Source organism: Podarcis vaucheri (assembly GCF_965113315.1).
Source record: "Podarcis vaucheri genome assembly, chromosome: 7".
NCBI classification, from domain to species: domain Eukaryota; kingdom Metazoa; phylum Chordata; class Lepidosauria; order Squamata; family Lacertidae; genus Podarcis; species Podarcis vaucheri.
Genome location: NC_138765.1, coordinates 75,232,294 through 75,252,958, shown reverse-complemented (window position 1 = coordinate 75,252,958; position 20,665 = coordinate 75,232,294).

Sequence of the window (20,665 nt, the reverse complement as noted above, 5' to 3'; positions counted from 1 at the left end):
TTGCCCTAATGGACCATCCTTCACTGGTTCAGAAGCAAGAGGGATTAATTATAGCGTCATCTGTGGAAGGCTGGTGGATTCTTTGGAAAACCTGGACAGAGGAGGAACGGGATGGAGTATCCTGCCAGAAGAAGAAGAGTTTGGATTTGATATCCCGCTTTATCACTACCCTAAGGAGTCTCAAAGCGGCTAACATTCTCCTTTCCCTTCCTCCCCCACAACAAACACTCTGTGAGGTGAGTGGGGCTGAGAGACTTCAAAGAAGTGTGACTGGCCCAAGGTCACCCAGCAGCTGCATGTGGAGGAGCAGGGAATCGAACCCGGTTTACCAGATTACGAGTCCACTGCTCTTAACCACTACACCACACTGGCTCTTTGTGGGCTCTATGCTGGAACACTGAGTAGCAGGTCCTGCTTTGACTTGCTAATGGTGTAGGATGCAATCCAGCTTTCATGTTGCACCTGGTTCTGCCTTCTGATTTTGGTGTGGACAGGGGCACCAAAGGAGGAGGGGGGGTCAAGCCATTTCCCTGGTCTTAATGACTCTCTTGAAGCTGCTATATTCATCCCACTGGGGGAGGATGTGGGGCAGATGGGAACTGAGGCAATCAACAAAACAAGCAACTTGTTCCACCTGATTGCTGGTAAGTTGGCAACAACAGCAGCAGCAGCAGCAATAACTGAGCACTGGTGAAGAGGACTGGAAAAAGTTTAAGGACTACTTACAAAAACATTATAAGTTGTATGAATGTTAAGAAAATGCACGATAGAAAACAACATGGCATCAGCAATTTAGTTGAAAGATATTATGAGAATAAGTGATGTTTAAGAAAAAGATGAAATTTGAAGCAATATTATGTTTAAACTAAGCAGTTAAGTACTTGATAAAAATATTTAAAGTCTGAGACATAATATTTGAGAATTACAAAATAAGAACTGAAACAAGGCAATAAATTGCTGTTTATAACTTTATTATTGAGAACGCAGGAAAGGGAGATGTGAGGAAGTCCAAAGGTTATGGAAATATGATTTATGGATAGTTGTTTTCATTGTATCTTTTCTATTCTATGTTTATCCTTTTGTTTTTCTCTGTTTTCTTCTGATTGTTATTTCTTGGTGATGGTATTTTATATGTTTGATGATTTTTTGTTTAAAAATTTGCAATAAATATCTTTAAAAAAAAAATAACTGAGCACTGGTGCTCAGAATGCCAGAAGTTACTTTGTTGGGCCCCAGTGGAAAGAGGTTTGTGATTTAAGTCCCTGCTATTGCATCCCTGCACCCGAGCCCTGACGCACGACCCCTCTGAGAAGATCAAGTGCTGTGAGGAATAGCAGGTCGCTGCGCAACAGGACGAACCTCGCCGAGGAGGCATGTCGGAGCATGCCAGACTGTCTGTAACAAGATCTCCTGGTGTTGTTTTGTTTCGTTCTGCTAAAGTTGGCATCTCTCTGGTCCCAGGTCACCCACCAAGAGCTTTCTGGGAGTGACAAGACATAGCCTGGCAGATCAAGTCTGGGCTACGGAGGTTGTTTCGTAGTTAGTGGTTTAACAAACAAACCCTCAGCACCGTCAACAAACCACCGTTTCCCAGATTTTTAGTGGGAAGCCATGACAGTTTGAAGTGGTATGATACGACTTCAAATCTATAATGCAGACAGGGATACATAGAAGAAGCCCTCCATAAGACTCCCTTCTCAGCAGAGTTAACAAATGGCAGCAGTTCCTAGGATTCCTTCTGTTGGGGATATTTCAGACAGAAATTCCCAGGTGTCAAAAAAGGTTATTTACTGTGGTCTGTGTTTTGTTAGCCTCCAAATGGAAAACGAGCGAGGTCCCAACTGAAGAAGAATGGCAACTTAAGCTGACGGAATATGCCCAGCTTGCAGACCTAACATATAGAATAAGAGAACAAGAAGAACATACATTTGGAGAAGATTGGAAAATGTTTATTGAATATGGGGGGGGGGGATTTTGTGCACTTGAAAACGTTGGCAGCATTAAGATAAATCCAAACAGTGTAAATAGGTTTTGATGGATGTACTAATGGGATACTGAATGGTTTCATTTATGTAAAATATGCAGGTATTTGTGGTATGCAAAATGAACCACGGAAAGAGAAGAAGGCAAGTCATTGATATTTTAAGGATGTTTCAATGACTATTCAAAATTGTAAAACAGAAAATTTAATAAATTTACACACACACACACACACACACTGTGACATCATAGAGCTTTAAGTGTCTGGTGCGAATGGCGCCCGAGTCATCACCATGCCCCTGTTGTAAAAATAAGGACCATTTCTCCAGCTGCCCACAAGATGGTGCTCTGAGTACAAGTGAGGAGGAGTTGCTTAAGAGCAAAACCCGGTTTCTAGAAGGGTTGGTGGTGTTAGCCTATTGTGATGAGGATGGTCTTGCAGCACCAGAAAGACCGGCACATTTATTATGCAATAAACCTGTGCATCAGAGCCCACCATCAAGTTGCATGAAGAGTTACCCACAGTAGGCAGGTGCGTATACAGAACCATAGAATTGTGGGCTTGGAAGGGACCTTGAGAATCATTTGGTCTGACCCCCTGCAACGCAGGAATAGGCAGCGATCCCTTATAGGGATCAAACCTGCAACCTTGGTGTTACCAGCACCACACTCTTACCAACTGAGTGATATATAAAATATGTGCACCTAATTCAGGATCTCAGAGTTGCAGCCCGGTCAGAGTATACACATTGAAGTTAACAGACAGGACCAACAGAGGTTCATGCATTTCAACAACTTAACTGGATACGACCCCCAACAATAAGCCTCAGAGGTTGTCATGCGTGGGCGTGACACTCAACGGTGCATCATGTTTTGTTTAACGACAGCAGCAGAACTGTAATCCCTTTCTTTTCAAGATTTAGATAACCTGGTTAAGCTTTAGATGAGCTGTCAAGAGTCTTTAATTTCTCCCGGCTTTGGTCTGGTGCAAAGCTCTTTCTCTGCTCTGCATTATGCTGTGACTCCCTTCACCTGTTCCTGATTTTATTGTATTTGGAGCTGGTTTTTATTGCATTTTAATGTGTTGTTTTTTTATATTGTGATACTCTTTGAGGGCTGCTTTTATGGCTGAGAAGCTGCATATAAATGACTTTATAAGTGAGCAAAAGCAATCAGTAAGATCCACATATACTGTAGTTGCTTTGGAAGATGATAATCAGGCACCCGCACAACATGACCAGTCCAATGAAGCTGATGTTGAAGAACCATCGCTTCAAAACTGGTGATCTTTGCTTCTTCCAGTACACTGCTATTAGTTCACCTGTCTTCTGTGATAGGAATTTTGAGGTCTTAGATATATGGTAATGTTCATAACCGCACGTACATACATCAGCACAGGAAGACCGACCTGAAGCCATTTTGATTCTTAAACTGAGCAAATGTTTTCTCTGCAATGTCAAAGTGGAAAAGCCTCCCCATTGTCTTTTCCTTCACAAATCCTGTCTTAAGGGTATGTCTGTGTTTGAATAGGGTGTGAGCCTGTGACATGGCCCAGGAACTAAGTATTTATCATTACAAAAGAGTGGCCAGGCTCCCCAGGCAATCCAATCAAGTAACCTGCCAGACAGGAGATAAACAAGGACAGGAGAAAAACAACATTCAAATTTCTGTTTTAAGACCACCTTTTTTGTGATGTAGGTATGATGTATCTGAGGGGTGGTCTTAGGTTACACCCCTTCTGTGATGTATGTATGATGTTTCTGGGGGTGGTCTTGATCTACAGGGTGGCAATTTCAAAAGTCTTTATAAGGCCTTGCGGCCATTTTTCTGGGTCTTTCCTCTCTCCCGCGGGTGAGGGGTAGACCCTGTGGCAACAGATCAGTAAAGATCAAGCTTACTAGCTGCTTTGCTTCTCAATATTCTCTGGTTGGCCTCTGTTATTCTCTCCTACCAATAGGGAACCTATGTAAGGACTCTATATGGGCTCTTGGATACCCCATAAGGGAAAAGGGCAATTTTTGTTTACAACACTTCCCAGTGATGTGTAAAAATTTTCAGAGACACCCTTGATGGATTCTTTTGAGGAGTTGGAGATGGCGTTTATAAGTGGTCCATGTTTCATAAGCATACAGTAAGGTTGGTAGTACAATAGTTTCGTAAACAAGCATTTTGGTTTCCCTGCGAATGTCCCGGTCCTCAAACACTTCAATCGGGAGAAAGCCGCACTCAGAGCGCTCAGAGAAAAATCTCTCTTCTTGAGCCATGCCTCTGGAGAGGGTGGTTGTTTTCTCCCAATGCATGGAACAAGCTTCAGAGGAGAGATCTTATTTAGAATTGCAGCCGGGGGAAGAAAGTGTTAAAATGCCCCTTGATGTATAATGTGATAGGAATTTTATGGTCTTAGATATATGGTAATGTTCATAACTGCACATACATAGATCAACACAGGAAGACCAACCTGGAACCATTTTGATTCCTAAACTGACCAAATCCTTTCTCTGCAAGGTTAAACTGGAAAAGCCTCCCCATTGTCTCTTTCCTCACAAATCCTGTCTCAAGGATATGTCTGTTTGAATAAGGTGTGAGCCTGTGACCTGGCCCAGGAAATAAGTATTTTACCACTACAAAAGAATGGCCAGGAAATAAGTATTTTACCACTACAAAAGAACCCCCAGGCAATCCAATCAAGTAACTTGCCAGACAGGAGATAAACTGTGACAGGAGAAAAACAACATTAAAATTTCTGTGATGTAGGTGGGATGTATCTGAGGGGTGGTCTTAGGTTACACCCCTTCTGTGATGTATGCATAATGTTTCTGGGGGTGGTCTTGATCTAGAGGATGGGAATTTCAAAAGTCTTTATAAGCCCTTGCACAGCAATTTTGGGGGGTCCTCTTTCTCTCCTGCGTGTGAGGGGAGCACCCTGTTGCAACAGATTAATAAAGATCAAGCTTACTAGCTGCTTTGCTTCTCAATATTCTCTGGTTGGCCTCTGTTATTTTCTCCTACCAATAGGGAACCTATGTAAGGACTCTATATGGGCTCTTGGATACCCCATAAGGGAAAAGGGCATATTTTTATTTACAACACTAAGAGATCCATATTGTTGTTGTTGTTTAGTCGTGTCCGGCTCTTCATGACCCCATGGACCAGAGCACGCCAGGCACTCCTGTCTTCCACTGCCACCCACAGTTTGGTCAGACCCATGCTGGTAGCTTCGAGAACACTGTCAAACCATCTTGTCCTCTGTCGTCCCCTTCTCCTTGTGCCCTCCATCTTTCCCAACATCAGGGTCTTTTCCAGGGAGTCTTCTCTTCTCATGAGGTGGCCAAAGTATTGGAGCCTCAGTTTCAGGATCTACCCTTCCAGTGAGACTCAGGGCTGTTTTCCTTCAAAATGGATAGGTTTGATCTTCTTGCAGTCCATGGGACTCTCAAGAGTCTCCTCCAGCACCATAATTCAAAAGCATCCATTCTTCTGCGATCAGCCTTCTTTATGTTCCCATATTACCTGCAAGAAACCGCCTCGCCCCTAGTTATACCACCGGTGCAACATCCACTCAAAATGCTGACCCATGCCAAATTTCCTCTTCCAGTCCCACCCCCATTAAGGTTGGCACTATTCCATCACCTTATGAAGGACCCGTGGAAAAGAAGCTCAAAACAGACCCAACCCATCTGTATAAAACTTGCTTCTGGAAATGCTCATGGAGAGATGGATCTTATCAGCCTTTGAATGTATTCCACTAATCTACATTAATGATTACCCTTGTCAGCCAAGAATCCGGTTACGTTTTCAAGGGAAGGTAAACTCACTGCTGTTTACAACTCTCCCAGCCTCATTTGCAATGCTAAAAGGCAGCTGGGAAGGTAATTAAACGATCAGTCTTCCCTCCGAGGCGCATCAGTGTTGTTGCGGGTGGGAGGTGTCAGGTATGAAAGAGGGGGAAGCTGGGCTGTTAATATTATCTCTTTGCCTTCATGAGATCCGGTCTAGTGGTGCGGCTAGTAAGCCTGATCTTTATTCAAGGAACTGTTGCAACAGGGTCCCCACTCACCACATAGAGGAGGGAGGAGAGAATCCAGAACAATGGTGTGCATGCCCTTATGTTGACTTTTGAAATTGCCCGCCCTGTAGCCCAAGACCACCACCCCAACATCATCCATACATCACAGAAGGAGGCGGTCTACAGCAGAAATCCTGTCTGCCAGGATACCTGACAATGGTCACTGATTGCATTACCTGGGCAGCCTGGCCATTCTTTTGTGATGGTTAATGTTTTAGTTCCTGAATCCAGGTCACAGGCTCACACTATTCATACACAAATACGCCCTTAAGACAGAATTTGCAAGCAAATGGCATTGGGAAGGCTTTCCCCATTTGCCTTCCTTTCTGCAGAGGAATATTTGAGGTCACTGGGAGAGTCAAAATGGTTTCAGGATTGCTCTCCCGTACTATTTCAGACACATGGTTCATATAATTAGATATGTGTGCATTTATGAATATTTATTCTACATTTGAGACCTTAAAATTCTTATAACACAGGGTTCCACTAGGACAGGGGTCTGCAACCTTTAAGACAAAAAGAGCCACTTGGACCGAAGAAGAAAAAACTGGGAGCCGCAAAACCATTGCGACATTTAAAACAGTGGGGAGTGTCGGGGCACACAATGTGCCTCCTCCCCTCACTAGTATCCGCCCCGGAGCCGCGGCAAAGGTGTAAAAGAGCCACATGCGGCTCCGGAGCCGCGGGTTGCTGACCCCTGCACTAGGAACTCATTCACCCAGTCGATCCAAAAGGGGTTGAATTCGCCACCCAGGGCATCAGCTCTGACCCCATCTGCATATCACATTTAAAGCTGTATTATAGAATCGTAGAGTTGGCAGGGAACACAAGGGTCATCTAGTTCAACCCCCTGCGACGCAGGAATCTTTTGTCCAGCGTTGGACTCGAATCCACAACCGTGAGATTAAGAGTCTTAGGCTGTATCTAAACTAGGCTGCAACCTGACAATTTGAGTCTAGGTGTCCTGGTTGGGAGGGATGGGTATTCCAGGAGAGTGATTTATACAGCATTATAAAATATAATTGACTTATACGTTTGCCTTCCACAGCTGTCAGCTGCCATTCCAAGCCGGGGAGGTGGGGGCTGGCTGAGCAAAATTGATTCAGAGCCGAGGGTTGGGGGATCGCTCTCTGTCTAAACACTAGATAAGGTTCATTACCGCTTATCCTTTTTCGAAAGCCACCTAAGGGAATGAAAGTCTTTATTACACAAGCTGGTGGCTCGTTTTTCTTTCCTCCTGAACATTCGGCTCTGAAATGTCCTTTCTTTTACTTGTGTTCCGGCAAAGAGCATTCATCATGCCTGCTTTTCGTTACAGAGGTGGTGCCATGGGGGGCCAGGGTGGGTAAGGGCCCCTGCCCCTCAGAGAAGCCGGTTGCCCTCTGTCTCCACCCCGTGGCTTGAAGGAAAAGCCACTTTCCCATATAAACCATAACTGAATTGTAAACTACCATGGAGAATAAGGTTATCCATGGCTACTAGCCACAATGGCTAGGTTCTCCTTCCACTGTCAGAGGTCGTTTGTGTCTAAATTGCTGGGAATCACAAGTGGGGAAAGTCAATGGTGTAGGAAGGGGTGTGTGGTGGGTGCAGGCCGCCCCGGGTGTCATCAATGAGGGGGTGACAAAATGGCAAAAATATGTGTTTAATTTTTTTTTTAATGGGCTCATGACACTTTATATCATTGCATTTTGTATATTTTGCAATTCTAATTACACTCATTACAAAATAGCTCAAAATTTAAAAAAACAGATAAAGGGACCCCTTACCATTAGGTCCAGTCGTGGACAACTCTGGGGTTGCGGCGCTCATCTCGCTTTACTGGCCGAGGGAGCCGGCGTACAGCTTCCGGGTCATGTGGCCAGCATGACTAAGCCATTTCTGGCGAACCAGAGCAGGGCATGGAAACACTGTTTACCTTCCCGCCGGAGTGGTACCTATTTATCTACTTGCACTTTGACGTGCTTTTGAACTGCTAGGTTGGAAGGAGCAGGGACCGAGCAACGGGAGCTTGCCCCTTCGTGGGGATTCGAACCGCCGACCTTCTGATCGGCAAGTCCTAGGCTCTGTGGTTTAACCCACAGCACCACCTGCGTCCCTAAAAACAAACAGACATAGAAAGGTAGAAAACTTCTCATTACAAGAGAACCCTGCTAGTGATGCTAATTGCTTATGATAATCTTTCAGATATTGTATAAATTTACTCCAGTCCTTTTGGAATACTTGGTTTCGGATTTTTCCTGTCAGCTTTGCAAGTTCTGCAAAGTCCATCATCTTCATCTGCCACTCTTCTTTCATTGGTACAGCAATGTTGCTTTTGAACTCGAGTCCTGCTTCTGAGTTTCCCCAGGCATCTGGTTGGCCACTGTGAGAACAGGCTGCTGGACCCGTTGGGCCACTGGCCTGGTCCACCTGACTCTTCCTACATTATTATGCAGCCACTTCCCCCTCTGGCCTAGGCTGGTCATGGCCTAGGCACTCTATGGATTCCAGTCACGCAATGAGACCAGGATAAACTCCGGGAAGCGGTGGCATCAATCTTCTTGCAATAGCAGCTGCTGTTGACAGCCGCCGTTTGACAAGTTTGACTTTTCTACAGTAGGCTAGTTTCTACAAATACAGTGGTACCTCGGGTTAAAAACTTAATTCGTTCTGGAGGTCCGTTCTTAACCTGAAACTGTTCTTAACCTGAGGTACCACTTTAGCTAATGGGGCCTCCCACCACCTCCACACGATTTCTGTTCTCATCCTGAAGCAAAGTTCTTAACCTGAGGTACTATTTCTGGGTTAGTGGAGTCTGTAACCTGAAGTGTCTGTAACCTGAAGCATCTGTAACCCGAGGTACCACTGTACTCGCAACATACCTTCTATATTCTCCACCCAGGCAGGCAAGAAGCACCCCTCAGAAAAAAGTGTTAGTGGAAGAGATTCATAAAGATCAAGCAGGCTTTCTCCCGGGTAGACACTTGTCTGATAATATGAGAAACATAATCAATATTTTAGAAAAATTACAAGTGAATATTAATACCAAGGCAGTTTTTATATTTGTGGACGCGGAGAAAGCTTTTGACAACATTTCCTGGAGTTTTATGAAGAAGAATCTACAGGGGATTGGCGTAGGTCAAGGCTTTGGAAACGGTATAAGAGCAATTTATTCAGAACAAAAGGCTAAATTAATTGTTAATAACGTGGTGACGGAGGAATTTAAGATAGAAAAAGGGACACGACAAGGTTGCCCAATCTCCCCATTGCTTTTCATATCGGTCCTGGAGGTCCTGCTGAATATGATTAGAAGGGACCAATTGGTTAAAGGTATACAAGTCGGAGCTAAACAGTACAAATTGAGAGCATTTGCAGATCACTTAGTATTGACATTACAGGAGCCAGAATCTAGTACCAAAAGAGTTTTGGAACTGATTCAAGAATTTGGTCAGGTTTCAGGATTTAAACTGAATAAGTTAAAAACAAAGGTCTTAGAGAAAAATTTAACAGTGATTGAGAGAGAGAGGTTTCAGAATGAGACAGGTTTAACAGTAGTTAAGAAAGTGAAATACCTGGGGATTAACATGACAGCTAAAAATGGGAATCTATTTAAAGACAATTATGAAAAATGCTGGACTGAAGTGAAAAAAGATTTAGAAATCTGGTCGAATTTGAAGCTTTCATTGCTAGGCCGTATTGCTGCGATAAAAATGAATGTATTGCCTAGAATGTTGTTTCTGTTTCAAACATTGCAAATTTTAGATAAAATGGATTGTTTCAAGAAGTGGCAGAGAGATATTTCTAGATTTGTCTGGCAGGGCAAGAAGCCTAGAATAAAATTTAAAATATTAACGGATGCAAAGGAAAGAGGTGGATTTGCCCTGCCAGACCTTAAACTTTATTATGAATCAGCAGCTTTTTGCTGGCTGAAAGAATGGCTGCTTCTTGAAAACACAGACATTTTAGATTTAGGTTTTAATAATGTATTTGGATGGCATGCATATTTGTGGTATGATAAGGTCAAAGCACATAAAGCATTTAAAAATCATATTGTCAGGAAAGCATTGTTTAATGTCTGGATAAGATATAAGGATTTACTTGAAAATAAAACCCCAAGGTGGTTGTCACCGTTGGAAGCAAAGGCTCAGAAAAAGCTCAATATGGAGGCCAAATGGCCAAAATATTGGGAAATTTTGGAACAAGAGGGAGATAAATTGAAATTGCAGAGTTTTGAAAAACTAAAAAATAAAGTGCGAGATTGGCTTCATTATTATCAGATAATGGAGGCATATAATTTGGACAAGAAAATTGGCTTCCAGGTGGAAAAATCAAAATTGGAAACAGAACTGTTAGTACCCAAAACCAAGATTTTGTCAAGGATGTATAACTTGCTGTTGAAATGGAATACTCAGGATGAAACGGTGAAATCTGCTATGATTAAATGGGCACAAGATGTTGGACATAACATAATGATGGCTGACTGGGAACAGTTATGGACCACAGGTATGAAGTTTACGGCATGTAATGCCTTAAGAGAGAATATTATGAAAATGATATACAGGTGGTACATGACACTAGTCAAGCTTGCAAAAATCTATCATTTGCCCGATAATAAATGTTGGAAATGTAAAGAAACTGAAGGTACATTCTTTCACCTTTGGTGGACGTGCCCAAGGATTAAGGCTTTCTGGGAGATGATTTATAACGAAATGAAAAAGGTATTTAAATATACCTTTCTGAAGAAACCAGAGGCCTTTCTCCTGGGCATGGTTGGCCAATTGATGTTAAAGAAGGATAGAACTTTCTTTATGTATGCTACAACAGCAGCAAGGATACTTATTGCAAAATATTGGAAGACACAAGATTTACCCACTTTGGAAGAATGGCAGATGAAGGTGATGGACTACATGGAACTGGCGGAAATGACTGGTAGAATCCGAGACCAGGGAGAAGAGTCGGTGGAAGAAGATTGGAAGAAATTTAAAGATTATTTACAGAAATACTGCAAAATTAATGAATGTTAGAATGGTGTTGGATTGAAGTTAAGTGGTTTTTAGCAGCAATACTATAAAGGAATATGTAAAAATGGATTGTTAACAGGTGATAACCTAAAGTTATAATATATTAAGATAAAAGATTAAGATAAAATCAAAGGGGGAAAGGATTTGCTGAATTAACTAATTGAACTGGAATACAAAAAAGGGAGGTGTGAGGTGGTCAGGGAAACAAGCAAATGAAAGATAAGATAGGGAAAGACTGATTTGTTTTTAACTGTTGTTACTTTGTATTTTTATTTTTGTTTTTTTTTCCCTTTTACTTTTTTCTTTTATTTTTGTAATATGCTGAAATTTTAATGAATATCTTTTTTAAAAAAAGCACTCCTCAGTTCAAAGAAACCTTCTGGTCAGTCAAAAAGCACCCTCTGAATTTTGCAATGCTTTTCTGAAACTAAAGGATGTGTACAAAGACACGTATATTAGTGCAAAGTGCATACAGAAAATACATCTGAGGGCAAACGGTGCGTAAGAATGCCTTCTACTAGGGTTCAAATAGCTTCGGGGAAATGCAAACAGTGCAGATTGTCACAAAGATGGCATGCCAACCCTCCACTCTCTGTCGAGTTGCAGCAAGATTCCAGGAGATTTCCAGGTGCTCACCCAGGATCTGTATTGAAAACTGCCGTAGCTAATAATAATAATAATAATAATTTATTATTTATACCCCGCCCGTCTGGCTGGGCTTCCCTAGCCACTCTGGGCAGCTTCCAACAAAATATTAAAATACCGTAATGCATCAAACATTAAAAGCTTCCCTAAACAGGGCTGCCTTCAGCTAAGAAATATGATTTATTCACATTTTTATGACTGTATCTAGATGAAGAGAATACAAATCTTACAGCATGGTCATCTCAAGAGGTACTTGTTCCTCATGGCAGTGCAGCCCTGGAGTCCAGCCTGCTAGAAGACGGATCTCCCAGCACACCTCTCTCACACACCCCATCACCCTGACAACCTCTGTCTGCCCAGTCCCCAAGCTACTGAAGGTAATGGGACCCTTTACATGTCCAGCTGTTCTTTGTCAACAACAAATTGTCCCTGTTTTTGTGTGTTGAATATATGCTATATGGTCATTTATGGACCTAATAGGTATCTAAAGCCATTTGCACATGCAGAATGTAGACACCCCATATACAGAAATGAGCAAACCAGCGATATTTTAGGGAGCAGGCTAGCAGGCAGGGGCCATTACTTACATCATAGGAGCCTACACAACACAAAACACTGTTGCTGTAGGTAGGTTTTATTTTATTTGTGTTTTTATCTTATATTTTGGAAATGTACATCCAGTTCCCCCCCTTTAATTTTTTTGGGGCCCCCCAAGAGAGTGGGGCCCTAAGCTATAGCTTGTTTAGCTTATACGTAAATCTGGCACTGGGCTTGGCTTATCTGCAGCTAGCTGTGTGACGCTACTTGGGCTTGTGGTCCAAAACTGAACGCAGCAACAGTGCTTGGCTTGCTTTTCATTAACCAAACTTTTTTCTTACTTCATGAAATTTATGAGCTTGCTCAAAGTTTAGCTCTTTACTGAATATAGAGATTATGGTGAGTTTGCCCCTCCCGGAAAACCGTAACATCGTATGAGGGGGAATTTATATGAAGATCCGCACAATTTTTCCTGTGAAACTCAAAAATAAGAAATCTCAGATCTGTGCACAAGAAGGGTGCATTTGGACATAGGATATTCATCCATTCCTAGCTGGTGTGGTGTAGCGGTTAGAGGGTCAGACTAGGACCCAGGAGACCAGGGTTCAAAAACCTCACTCAGCCATGAAGCTCACCTTGGACCAGTCACTGACTCTTAGCCTAGCCTACCTCACAGGGCTGTTGTGACGATTGAAAGATGAAGGGGAGCACACTGTACACCACCTTTTGCTCCCTGAAGAAAAAGGCGAGTTATAAATCACCTTGCACTTGGGCAAAAAAAATGAGAGGCACAAATATAAGATGGGTGACACCTGGCTTGAGAGCAGTACATGTGAAAAGGATCTAGGAGTCTTGGTTGACCACAAACTTGACATGAGCCAACAGTGTGACGCGGCAGCTAAAAAAGCCAATGCAATTCTGGGCTGCATCAATAGGAGTATAGCATCTAGATCAAGGGAAGTAATAGTGCCACTGTATTCTGCTCTGGTCAGACCACACCTGGAGTACTGTGTCCAGTTCTGGGCACCACAATTCAAGAAGGACACTGACAAACTGGAACGTGTCCAGAGGAGGGCAACCAAAATGGTCAAAGGCCTGGAAACGATGCCTTATGAGGAACGGCTAAGGGAGCTGGGCATGTTTAGCCTGGAGAAGAGGAGGTTAAGGGGTGATATGATAGCCATGTTCAAATATATAAAAGGATGTCACATAGAGGAGGGAGAAAGGTTGTTTTCTGCTGCTCCGGAGAAGCGGACACGGAGCAATGGATCCAAACTACAAGAAAGAAGATTCCACCTAAACATTAGGAAGAACTTCCTGACAGTAAGAGCTGTTCGACAGTGGAATTTGCTGCCAAGGAGTGTGGTGGAGTCTCCTACTTTGGAGGTCTTTAAGCAGAGGCTTGACAACCATATGTCAGGAGTGCTCTGATGGTGTTTCCTGCTTGGCAGGGGGTTGGACTCGATGGCCCTTGTGGTCTCTTCCAACTCTATGATTCTATGATTCTATGATTCTATGATTCTATGATTCTATGAAATGCAATACATAAAGATAAAGGTAAAGGGACCCCTGACCATTAGGTCCAGTCATGGCCGACTCTGGGGTTGTGGCGCTCATCTCGCTTTATTGGCCGAGGGAGCCAGTGTACAGCTTCTGAGTCATGTGGCCGGCATGACTAAGCCGCTTCTGGCGAACCAGAGCAGCGCACGGAAACGCCGTTTACCTCCCCGCCAGAGTGGCACCTATTTATCTACTTGCACTTTGACGTGCTTTCAAACTGCTAGGTTGGCAGGAGCAGGGACCGAGAAACGGGAGCTCACTCCGTCGTGGGGATTCGAACCGCCGACCTTCTGATCGGAAAATTTTAGGCTCTGTGGTTTAACCCACAGCACCACCCACGTCCCAATGCAATACATAAAGCACAATAAATAGTTTGGAGGGCACTAAGTTTGAAAAGGTTGGACAACAATGTTTAATACAGGATGAGATAATTTCCTGGGAACATGGTGACCTTAAAGAGCTCATCTTCGCCACTTCCCTTCAACAGCTTTAGGTTTGCTTGGTGTGGGTTGCTGCTGTTTTTAGCTCACCTTCTCACTTAAATCATCCTCTTCCAAGTCACAGCTGCTCTCTCTCTCTGTGTGTGAAAAAATAGAATAGTGAAAATAAAATTAAATCTGGCCGCTGACGACTTAAAAAAAAAAAAAAAGAATGCCAGCATCACATACTTTGAGTGTAGGAGGTGAGAAAGGAAGGCTTGAGAGTGAACAAGTCTGTGTTTGGGATTGTCTGGGAGAAGAAGGGAATTAGAAAGCGTGATGACTTTAAGAAATATGGGTGGTGGCAAAGTCTTGGGCAGTGACTGGCTGAGGTGCTGTGACATTACAAGAAGACAAGGATATATATATATTCTATTTTACAATTTAGAATATTCATTTATACAATCTTAAAATATCAGTGACTTCCATGAAGGCAGCTTTTAATGTCTGATGTATTAGGGTATTTTGTTGGAAGCCGCCCAGAGTGGCTGGGGAAGCCTAGCCAGGTGGGCGGGGTATAAATTAATTAATTTATTATTATTATTATTATTATTATTATTATTATTATTCTCTTTCCATGGTTCACTTTACATAGTATACATTTCTGCATATTTTATATAATCTAAGCCATTCAATATTCCATTATTACATCTATAAAACTTATTTACACTGTTGAAATGAATTAATAATAATAATAATAATAATAATAATAATAATAATAATAATAATAATTTATACCCCGCGCATCTGGCTAGGTTTCCCCAGCCACTTTGGGTGGCTCCCAACAGAATATTAAAAGCATGATAAAACATCAAACATTAAAAACTTCACTAAACAGGGCTGCCTTAAGATGTCTTCTAAAAGTCAGATAGTTCTTTATTTCCTTGACATCTGATGGGAAGGTGTTCCACAGGGTGGGCGCCACTACCGAGAAGGCCCTCTGCCTGGTTCCCTGTAACCTCACTTCTCACAGTGAGGGAACCGCCAGAAGGCCCTCGGAGCGGGACCTCAGTGTCCGGGTTGAACGGGGGGGGGGGGAGACACATTATCTTAATGCTGCTAACATTTTCAAGTGTACACAATTCCCCCCCCCCATATATTCAACCAACATTTTCCAATAATCTTCAAACGAATGTTTTTCTTGTTCTCTTATTCTGTATGTTATCCGCAAGCTGCACATATTCCAATCAGTTAAAGTTGCCATTCTTCTTTGGTTGGGACCTCACATTCCACCTCTAGCCCTATGATTCCTTTGCTCATTTGGGATTATGGCAGAGTGAACAATGCAGCCATCCCCTGGAGATGAAAGCCACACGCACACATGCAAACACAAACACTTAAATCCTCAAATACGGGCGACAGAGAACAAGTGTATCCGAAGGAACATTTTGTGCGGTCTATTTCCTGTTTATCACACTAATGGTGCCATATGGGGTTTATTCTGTCATTCTGGACTATATTAAACACGGCAGCTGCGGCTAAAACTCACTTGAAAAATTCCCCTTGGAGGTCTGGCAACCAGATCATAGAATCAGAGTTGGAAGGGACACCAAGGGTCATCTAGTCCAACCCCTACAATGCAGGAACTCTGCCCACCTTGAACCACCAACCTTCTTGTTCACAACCAGATGTACAGACCCATTGCATCACAGGACTGCCTTGCTGCCTTCTGCTTCCAACAGTTTGGAAAACCAGGAGGCCGTCTGTCAGACGAAAAGTGGGTGGTGATGTCGCCTGAAGGTTTTGGAAGCCTTGGCTTCAAAGACCGACTGAGTCGTACACCTGTGAGCTCCATCTTTGTCAGACCGGACTCGTAGTCCAGTGGTGGAGCATTTGTTGTACATACAGAAGGTCTCAGGATCAGTCTTCAAGCAGAAGATCCCTGCTTGAAACCTTGGAGAGCTGTTGCCAGCCAGTGTAGACAATACAGAGCTCGATTACTGAGCTCAATCCTGACTCTGGCTCAGCCCTTGGTCCCGCAAGCAAGGTGACAAGGTGTTTTAATGGCAAGCACGGTTTGTGTCTCAAAGTGTCAGAGTGCCAGGCTTCAGGGAAACGGCGGCCTCCCTCCCTTTGGTAGTGGATAAGCAGAACAAAGCAAAAATACAGTGGTACCTCGGGTTACATACGCTTCAGGTTACACACTCCGCTAACCCAGAAATAGTGCTTCAGGTTAAGAACTTTGCTTCAGCAGCAGGCAGCAGCAGGAGGCCCCATTAGCTAAAGTGGTGCTTCAGGTTAAGAACAGTTTCAGGTTAAGAACGGACCTCCGGAATGAATTAAGTACTTAACCAGAGGTACCACTGTAGTCTCTTAGCATTTAAAGAGATTTTAATGATCGAAGAGAAAGAACAAAGAGTCCATTCTCAGAGTAAAGGTGCTCCCAATTAAGGTTCCCACCCACTCCCCCCCTCGATTCACCCTCGCCTCTTCCTTGTCTTGCAACTTGATCTTGCAACCACTGTGCCTTCTGTGCAGCTACCTTATCTAATCTCCGTGACCTTGGACTGATCAGCTAGACACTTTCCAGTGAACCAGAGTCTCTCCCGGTTCTGAACTATGTCCTTCTGCGAACCACTGTTCCAAATCTATACTGTCCCACTGCTCCTGATCAGGATCATCTGTGCAGCCCTCCTCCATATATTTTCTTCTCCTCGTCACACAAGTCTGGCAGGAACCCTTCCCACGCTCCCAGCAAAAGTATCTTTTTACTCTCTCCTCTAAAGGTGCCTCCTGGCAGGTTTGCAAGCTGCATTCCCACCCCCAAAACTTGGCAATCTCCACCGCCATAACTTGACGCTGGAGGGTAAACAACATTGAGATGCAAAGGCAAAAAATGGAGCGAGGTTCTGCAGGCATGGTGGGATCCAAGACTCCATTAGCACCCCATTCCTTGAACACATTTCCTTCACCCCATTGTCAGCTCGACATCCTTGTTTTGTTTTGTACACTAGGCTACTTTCTGCATGCACTCACACATGGCCATAGTTCCGTATCAGAGCACCTGCTTTGCATGCAGAAGGTTCCCAGCTTCAATCTCTAGTTAGGAATGCGGAAGACCTCTGATCTGAAATCCTGGAGAGCTGCTGCCAGTCAGTGCAGGCAATATTGAGTTAGGTGGACTAACAGTCTGAGCCTGGAGAAGGCACCTTCCTATTTGCCTTTGAAAAGGGCCATACTTGCATGGCAGAGGATCTGTTCTGCATGCAGAAGGTCCCAGGTTCAATCTCCAAAATCTCTGGGCAGGACTGGAAATGTCTCTTGCCTAAAACCATGGAGGACCACTGCCAGTCAGTGCGGAGAATGCCAAGCTAGTTGGACAGTGTGCTGGTCCCGGGGGGGGGGTTTACCGTGCGGCATGGTCCGAGTCCAGTCCGAGGGTGTGGTATGGAGGCTGTCTGTCAAGGCTGAAGCGAGGTCCAAGGCAAGGAGTCGGGTGTGGTCAGGAACTCTGGCAGAAGAGCAGGACAGGGTGCTGGCAGGAACAAATTACCTACGATGTTGCTCCCACAACCTGGGACTGGGCTGGCTGGCTTTTATCTCCTCTGAGGCATAGGGCGGCCCCGGTCCACAGGTGACCAGTGGCGTAGCGTGGGTTGTCAGCACCCGGGGCAAGGCAAGTAATTTGCGCCCCCTAACCCGTGGATTTGCGCCCCCTAACCCTAACCCCCAGATGTTGCGCCCGGTGCGGCCGGCCCCCCCTGCACCCCCCACGCTACGCCACCATAGGCGCCGACTCCATGGGGCTTGAGGAGGCCCGAGCCCCCTCAAAAATTTTATTGGGGGGGCAGAGCCCCCCCAATAATCTCGGGCGCCCCTCCAGCAGAGCGCCGCCGCCGCGCTGGCTCTGCCTGTCGACGCTTGGCGCGTCCGCGGCTTTTATAGGGCGCCCGGCGCGCACCAGCTCGATAACGGGCACCGGCGCGGCGGGGGGCGCCGGGGCGGGGGGCGGCCGGCCTGTCTCCTTGGCAACCCCATTGAGCAGCGCCGGCTCCCCTGGGAGGGCCATCCCCCCGCGCCGCCGATCGCCAACACCGCCGACGCTGTGGCTGCCCGAGCCTGAGCCCGAGCCCGAGCCCAAGCCCAAGCCCAAGCCCAAGCCCGTCAGTCAGTCAGGAAGGAAGGAAGGAAGGAAGGAAGGAGAGAGAAATGGGGAGGGAGACGAGGGAGGAAAATTGCGCGCAGGGTGAAGAAAGGAGAAGGGCGAACGAGACAGCTTCCAACCCAAAAAAGGGCTGGAAGACTCGGAGGATGAAGGATCGGGAAAGAAAGCGACGCCTTCCCCGCCCGCGACGTCGCCCACTTGTCATTGGCAGTGCAGCGGGCGCCCAGAGGGGCTGGGCACCGGCGCAGGGCCGCTCCGCAGCCGCGGAGGACAGCTGCGCGGCTAGCAAGGTGCGCCGCGTAGAGCGCGGCCCTTGTGTGGCCCGGTGGCCAGGCAAGCTCGGGCGGGGACCCCCATGCGAATCTAAGACGGGAGAAGAGGGCAGAGCAAAGGGGGTCCCTTCCCCAACCTCCGGCTCTGAGACTTCCCTGCGCTCCAGAAAAGCGAAAGGATTTTCTCTCTCTTTTTTTTTTAATAAATATTTTATTAAGTTTTCAAATACAAAGTTAGAAACATACACTGAAGAAAAAAGTAAAAGAACAAGAAAAAGAAAAAAAGAAAAAGAAGAAAAGAAAACCAACCATTCAACACATTTTTTATATAACTAACTGGACTTCCTCACATCTCCCTTACCCTGCATTCTTTATAATAAAGATATCAGCAAATTATTACCTTGTTTCGTACCTTATTTTGTACTTTTCAAATACTATACCTCTAAATTTAACATACTTTTCATCAGTTACTTATATCTTAAACATAGTATTACCTTAGATTTTGACCTTTTCTTACTTAAAATATAATTTCCTGTTTCCCAAATCTAATTGCTGAAGCTATAGTTTCCGAATCGTGTAAATTTTTAACATTCATACAACTTATATTGTTTTTGTAAATAGTCCTTAATTTTTTTCCAGTCCTCTTCCGTTGTTTCTTCTCCCAAATCTCGGATTCTGCCAGTCATTTCAGCCAGTTCCATGTAGTCCATCAATTGCGTCTGCCACTCTTCCAGTGTGGGCAAATCTTGTGTCTTCCAATATTTTGCGATAAGTATTCTTGCTGCTGTAGTTGCATACATAAAGAAAGTTCTATCCTTCTTTAACCCTTTCTGGCCAACAATGCCCAAGAGGAAGGCCTCTGGTTTCTTGGGAAAGGTATACTTAAATACATTTTTAAACTCATTATAGATCATTTCCCAGAAGGCCTTCACTTTTGGACAAGTCCACCGGAGGTGAAAGAATGTCCCTTCAGCCTCCTTACATTTCCAACATTTATTATCAGACAGGTGATATATTTTTGCAAGCTTGACTGGGGTCATGTACCACCTATAAATCATTTTCATAATATTTTCCTTCAAGGCATTACATGCCGTGAATTTCATTCCGGTGGTCCATAACCTTTCCCAGTCCTCAAACATGATGTTATACCCAATATCCTGAGCCCATTTTATCATGGCTGATTTGACTGTCTCATCCTGAGTGATTTTCTCTTCAACCTGCCCTCCATCCTCTTGCGGAAAACTCTTTGCCTGCCCTGCCCGTATCTCGTTTTTGCTTTTTAATTCCACACACGCACCCTTCGGACTTCGTGGCAATCGGGCGCGCGGGTGCGTTTCCTAAGAGAGTGAGGACCCCCGCCTCCTCCCCACCTGCTCCCTCGCCAGCCAGCCAGCCAGCCGCGCGCCCTAGCCGGAGAGCCCCGGCCGTCCCCGTCGTGCAATCGGCTGGATCTCCCTTCAGCAGGCCGGGCTCACAACTCGGCCCAGGGACCCGCCAGCAGCGGATCTCCGGCCCAGCTGAAGAATCCGGCAACAAGCCCCCTCCTCCCCAATCGCTCCGCCGAAATACGTTCCAAAACCCCCCAGATAGGCCACCGGCCGCCAAGTCTCATGGCGCCCTGAGCGAGGGTCTCTCCCCAACACCGCCACCTCGAACTGCCTTCTCCCGGCTACCCGAGCGAAGCAGCGGCAGGACCCCGGTATGGGCCCCCCCAATATTTTTTATAAGTCGGCGCCCCTGTACGCCACTGCAGGTGACTCACCTCTCCTGGCCTGGAGGCAAGCACTCCTCCTGTGAGAACTTAGTTCCCTCCGCCTCTCTGCCCTGAGCCTCTGCAGCCCAGGAGAGGCTGGAGGGTTACCGGACCCAGAGGCAACCTCACCTTCCCCTGACAGGGCTGAGAGTGGAGCACCTGCAGGCAATGGGTCCTCCATCACCTCAGGAGCCAGAGCAGATTCAGCTGGAGTCTGCTCCTGAGGATCCAGCACAGGTGAGGGCCCTTCAGGCTCAAGCCCCAG